The sequence below is a fragment of the Taudactylus pleione genome, unplaced genomic scaffold, assembly GCF_031769625.1.
Source record: "Taudactylus pleione unplaced genomic scaffold, aTauple2 ptg001398l, whole genome shotgun sequence".
NCBI classification, from domain to species: Eukaryota; Metazoa; Chordata; class Amphibia; order Anura; family Myobatrachidae; genus Taudactylus; species Taudactylus pleione.
Genome location: NW_028285798.1, coordinates 28,112 through 34,747, shown reverse-complemented (window position 1 = coordinate 34,747; position 6,636 = coordinate 28,112).

The window sequence follows — 6,636 nt, the reverse complement described above, 5'->3', positions numbered from 1 at the left end:
GCGTCAGCAGATGCTCAGAGAGGCCAGGTTCTGCTTTCAGCCTACCCCTAAAGACAACATGGAGGACATTGTTAAAGCCTTGTTCCAAGCTACGGCAGCTAATCAAGAAGCTACCAGGGCTTAGCAGGAAATGAACAAAATCCAGCAGGAATCCACCAGGGTGCAACTGTTGGCCTTGGAGACAGCCCAGAGGCAACAACAAGTCACCATCAGGCCTTAGCGGAAAACAGCCAGACCATTAAAGAGGTGGTAAAACACCTAGTAGCCTGGTCAGTAGATGCATCCACTAGCCCTCCAACCCACTCTCGCTCCATACGTGCCAGGCATTTTTTACAGAATATGACTTAAAGTGATGATGTGGAGCCGTATCTCACAGCATTTGAGAGAACCGCAGAAAGGGAGAGTTGGCCCAAGGAACAGTGGGCAACTCTTGTGGCACCCTTCCTGTCTGGGGAACCACAAAAGGCATACTATGATTTGTGCCTGGCTGATGCAAAGGACTATGTAAAGCTAAAACGGGAGATCCTTACTTGCTTGGGAGTCACCTCATTTATTCGTGCCCAACGAGTCCACCGCTTGGAGTTCCAAATGGAAAAGCCTCCACGCTCACAGATGCATGCCCTCATCCATCTAACCACAAAATGGCTACAGCCCGAAACACTGACAGGACCACAGATCATGGAGTTGTGAAGTACCGGTATCTGCGATCGCTACCTGCATCTCTGCGCAAGTGGGTGAGCCATGCAGACCCTAAGTCCGCAGACCATTTAGTTGAACTGGCGGAGAGGTACGTGGCGGCTGAGGAGCTGATGAGTGTGCCCCACCGAGCCCCGATGGTGCATCGGCGAACTCCCATTGACACTGGTAAGACTGTTCCAGGGGAGAAGGGTGCTGGGCGATGGAATGTACTTAAGACTGTGGGTGTAGAACCTGGAGATAAGCCAGCCAGGCCAGGAAGGTTCCTACCCGGTGAAAGACTAGATAATAATGTGGTTCAGTGTTTATGATGTGGTGGTTCCGGCCATATTGTGGCTAATTGTTCACTTACCTCTGAACCCATGCAATGTGATACTGCTTATGTCAACCGCAGGGGATCTTTCTTTGCACAGCCTGTCTGTACTGCTGACCGACAGGCTGAGACATACACACATGTGTAAGGTTACTGTAGAAGGCAAACAAGTAGCGGCTCTGTTAGATTCTGGCAGCCTGGTTACGCTTATGAAAGCTGAACTGGTGAACCCCTTAAAGCACAAGGGAGGAGCTGTTGGTGTGACCTGCATACATGGGGATACTCTGTGTTATGTTACTGCGGAAGTGAACATAGAAACATAGTGTGGTTCCACTATAGTCTCTGTGGGTTTGGTGCCTGGCTGGAGGTATGATATAATGTTGGGGAGAGACTTTGCTCACTTCTGGAAGTTGTGGGAAAGCCGATTTATTACCATAAATAAATAAGTAAATAACCCCGACCCATTTGAGAAGGTTGCTGACGTAGGAGCAGGGGAAGTTTCTTCCGAGTCTGAGAAATTCCCTGTTTCTAGTATGATTGGTGAACCAGAAATTACTGAGATGGGAAGTATTGCTAAGCCAGTTGGTCGTCTGACTGATCTTGAGGTCAGAAAAGAGATCTTGGCAGTGGAGCAGTTAATTGACTAAGACTTAAATCATCTAAGACTTAAATCATTTAGACTATTCTAAATTATCTAATTTACTATTTGTGATGATTCATTGTTTTGTACTGTTTCACTGTGGAGACAGAGTATCACTTTATTTATATGTCTTTATTGTTTTCTTTTTTTTTATTGATATCTAATTACATGATCCCACCAATTTCTGTGACACATACCCAGACTTGGTATGATATTAATTTGGATGGGAAAATATTTGAAAAAAATTATTGAAGCATATTTTGTTATTGGTATGTTATGTAGACACATTGATGTTATGTAGTGTAAGCCCAGGTCACTACGCATTAGGTTTCTTTGAAGGCTGGGACAGGGGGAGCATTGTTATTTATAGATATTATATCCTTACAACACTCTTGTTTTGAAAAGATGAGATGACAACACCTGTCAAAACTCCAAGTCACTCCAATACCCAGATGCTCCAAACTATTAACATCACCTCCTGGAATGTTGAGGGTTTAAACACCCCAGTCAAATGTAGAAGAGTCCTTACATGCCTTAAAAAATTAAAACCAGACATAGCCTATATACAAGAGATGCATTGGAAAGTGGGGGAAGACTCCACTTTACATGATCGTTGGCTTGGAGACTGCTTTTCAGCTTTCTACCATTCCAAATTTCGCAGCGTCTCTAGACACCTCCTGTTATCGCTAGACACCTCCCTTGTACTATACTTAATTCAGTCCTGGACTGAGAAGGTCGCTATATTTTATTGGACATCCAAATTTATGAAGCCAAATATATGCTACTCAATTTATATGCACCTAATTCTGATCTACATGCTTTTTATCAGTCTATAACCCAACTTTTGCATAGTAGGATTAATTATAATTTAATAGTAAGTGGCAATTTAAACACGGTCGCAGACTCTTATATAGATAAGTGCCCAATACCAGCTAACCCATTAGCTTCCCAATGGACCCATATTCCACAATTATTGACTGATCATTCTTTATCAGACCCCTGGAGATTTCTTAAAACCACTGACAGGTCATATACATTCCACTCGGCGGTCCATGTGTCCTTCTCGCATATAGATTACATCCTTCTCTCCACAACACTTCTCTCAGACATTGTATCAACCTCACTAGGAGATATCTTAGTATCCAACCATGCTTTGATATCCATAACTCTTCAATCCCAATCGACTCACAAACGCCCTTCCTTTTGGCACTTCCCATCATATCTATACCATTCTGAACAGTTTAGAAAATTCTTGGCATTAAAATGGACGGAATTTATGGATGACAATTTAGAGCATTGGGACAACCCTGTCTTATTCTGGGAGATTTCTAAAGTAGTTATGTGGGGACACATTCTCTCATATGTTGCTAAAAGAAATAAACATATTAGGACTCAATACACTGACTGACAACACACCATGCAATCCTCCCTGGCGGAGTATATTAGAAACCCTACTGTAGAGAACCATGTCATATATATGGACTCAAATAATTTGCTAGATAGTTTCTTACTAGCCCAGGCCCAGCTGAAGCTGGATTACACTAAACAAAAATACTTTCGGTGGGGCAACAAAACTGGAATCTTACGATGTTCTTTTATTCATATCGGACCCGAGGAGGACTCTTGGGCCACTGATGACACTTATAAAAGAAATAGGCTCAGTATCGGGGTTTGAAGTCAATTTTAAGAAATCAACAGCACTATATTTGAACAAAGGATTTGCACGCCCGGCCTGGTTTAGGGAGATCCCCATTGAGTAGCCCAAATCAATCTCATATCTAGGAATACAATCACCCAAATATCTTGATAATCTATATAAGATTAACATTAAAAGTATTTTATGCAGTATTAGGGAGGATACTGAGAAATGGCGACATCTTAATATTTCATAGCTAGGCCGAGCAAACTTGGTTAAAATGATCCTTTCCTAGACTTCTATAACCTCTTCGGTCACTCCCCATTTTATTAACTAAAAAAAGACACAATGGAGATTGAGAAGATGATACGCACATTTATTTGGAATGGTAGGAGAGCAAGAATTGGACTTGTAAAACTACAACAACACCGGTCTAATGGTGACATTAATCTACCCAACATTAATGCATATAGTCATGCTGCTCACCTACGTTATCTGAGAGATTGGATACACAATAAAGATCAATATGCAAATACCATGTTGGAAACGGCTTTCCTAGAAAACATTGGCATCCCCTTTTTACATTTACACAATGATGAAATACCTGTGGCAATTCGAGCTAATCCCTTATTGATGTCCACTTGAAGAACGTGGCACATATTACACCACAAACATTCACTAAACCCATATACCTACATCTCCCACTCACACGCAATCCAAATTTTCAAAATGGGGTTGCAGGACAACCTTTTACTGTATGGCACAGACAGGGACTTACTACAGTATGACAATTTATAGACTAATTAAAAAAAAAATGATGACCTTCATACAAGCAGTAGAAAAATATCCAATACTTGGCTCTTCGCCTTTGGCGTACCTACAGGCCCAACACTATGTAGCTAATCATTCTAGAAAACTCTCTCGAGATGATTATAATAATCGACTAGCCGATCTTTTACTGGGAGAAAATCCCCAATGTTAGGCCATCTCAGTGCATGATTCATTCCTACACACCCCATACAATACGATAATCAGAAAGTTGGTTTGGCGCAATTGAGGGATTATTTTCCTTCTCTAACCACAGAAAAACTACGATCATTTGAATTATCTATCAAATTGGTACCAGCCACATCATACACAGAACTTTTCATGAACATACTACATAGAACATATTTATCTCCCCATCGCAGACATGTTATGGGACTGTTAGAAGATTCTGTATGTCTTCGTTGTGGCGCACAGAGGGCAGAATTAATGCATTGTCTATGGGGATGCCCAATAATACGGAGGTTTTGCACCCTGATAGGGAATTCTGTTAACAGAAATTTAGTGAATTGTTTACCTCTAACGCCTGAATGGGCAATATTCGGTATCACGCCTATAGGTACAAGAATGGCACAAGGGGTTAGAAAACTACTAATTATTGTATCAGCATTAACAAAAAAGTGTATTTTGCAAGTATGGCTACAACCCACGGCTCCTACACTCTCCTTATTTTTCGGAAAACTTTTTAATATTTTCCAGATGGAAGTTTTTTGAAACGTGGGAAAGCTACATACACACATTGTCTCAGTCACTCAAAGACCAGGTGTGGAAATATTTAAGACACACACTTTGGTATGAGACACGTGTTAGTGAGCAAGACCCCCCGATCTCCCTTAATGCCATATACAGTCAGGTCCATAAATATTGGGACATTGACAGAATTTTCAGATTTTGGCCTCTATTCACCACCACAATGGTTTTGAAATGAAACAAACAAGATGTTCTTTAACTGCAGACTTTCAGATTTAATTTGAGGGTAATTACATCCAAATTGGGTGAACGGTGTAGGAATTACAACAGTTTCAATATGTGCCTCCCACTTTTTAAGGGGCCAAAAGTAATGGGACTATCAACTCAAAAGCTATTTCATGGACAGGTGTGGGCTATTCCCTCGTTATTTCATTATCAATTAAGCAGGTAAAAGGTCTGGGGTTGATTCTATGTGTGACATTTGCATTTGGAATCAGTTGCTGTCGACTCTCAATATGAGATCCAAAGAGCTGTCACTATCAGTGAAGCAAGCCATCATTAGGCTGAAAAATCAAAACAAACCCATCAGAGAGACAGCAAAAACATTAGGTGTGGCCAAATCAACTGTTTGGAACATTCTTAAAAAGAAAGAATGCACCGGAGAGCTCAGCAACACCAAAAGACCCGGAAGACCACGGAAAACAACTGTGGTGGATGACAAAATAATTATTTCCCTGGTGAAGAAAAACCCCTTCACAACAGTTGGCCAAATCAAGAACACTCTCCAGGAGGTAGTTGTATATGTGTCACAGTCAACAATCAAGAGAATACTTCACAAGAGTGAATATAGAGGGTTCACCACAAGATGTAAACCATTGGTGAGCCACAAAAACAGGAAGACCAGATTAGAGTTTGCCAAACAACATCTAAAAAAGCCATTACAGTTCTGGAACAACATCCTATGGACAGATGAGACAAAGATCAACTTGTACCAGAGTGATGGGAAGAGAAGAGAAGGAAAGGAACTGCTCATGATCCAAAACATACCACCTCTTCAGTAAAGCATGGTGGTGGTAGTGTCATGGCGTGGGCATGTATGGCTGCCAATGGAACTGGTTCCCTTGTATTTATTGATGATGTGACTGCTGACAAAAGCAGCAGAATGAATTCTGAAGTGTTTCGGGCAATATTATATGCTCATATTCAGTCAAATGCTTCAGAACTCATTGGACGGCGCTTCACAGTGCAGATGGACAATGACCCGAAGCATACTGCAAAAGCAACCAAAGAGTTTTTTAAGGCTAAAAAGTGGAATGTTATGCAATGGCCAAGTCAATCCCCTGACCTGAATCCGATTGAGCATGCATTTCACTTGATGAAGACAAAACTGAAGGGAAAATGCCCCAAGAACAAGCAGGAACTGAAGACATTTGCAGTAGAGGCCTGGCAGAGCATCACCAGGGATGAAACCCAGCGTCTGGTGATGTCTATGTGTTCCAGACTTCAGGCTGTAATTGCCTGTAAAGGATTTGCAACAAAGTATTAAAAAGTGAAAGTTAGATTTAGGATTGTTTAGTTTGTCCCATTACTTTTGGCCCCTTAAAAAATGGGAGGCACATATAGAAACCGTTGTAATTCCTACACCGTTCACCTGATTTGGATGTAATTACCTTCAAATTAAATCTGAAAGTCTGCAGTTAAAGCACATCTTGTTTGTTTCATTTCAAAGCAATTGTGGTGGTGAATAGAGGCCAAAATATGAAAGTTCTGTCAATGTCCCAATATTTATGGACCTGACTGTAGTTTGGATATGGGAGTTGTTGTGGACCCGGGCTC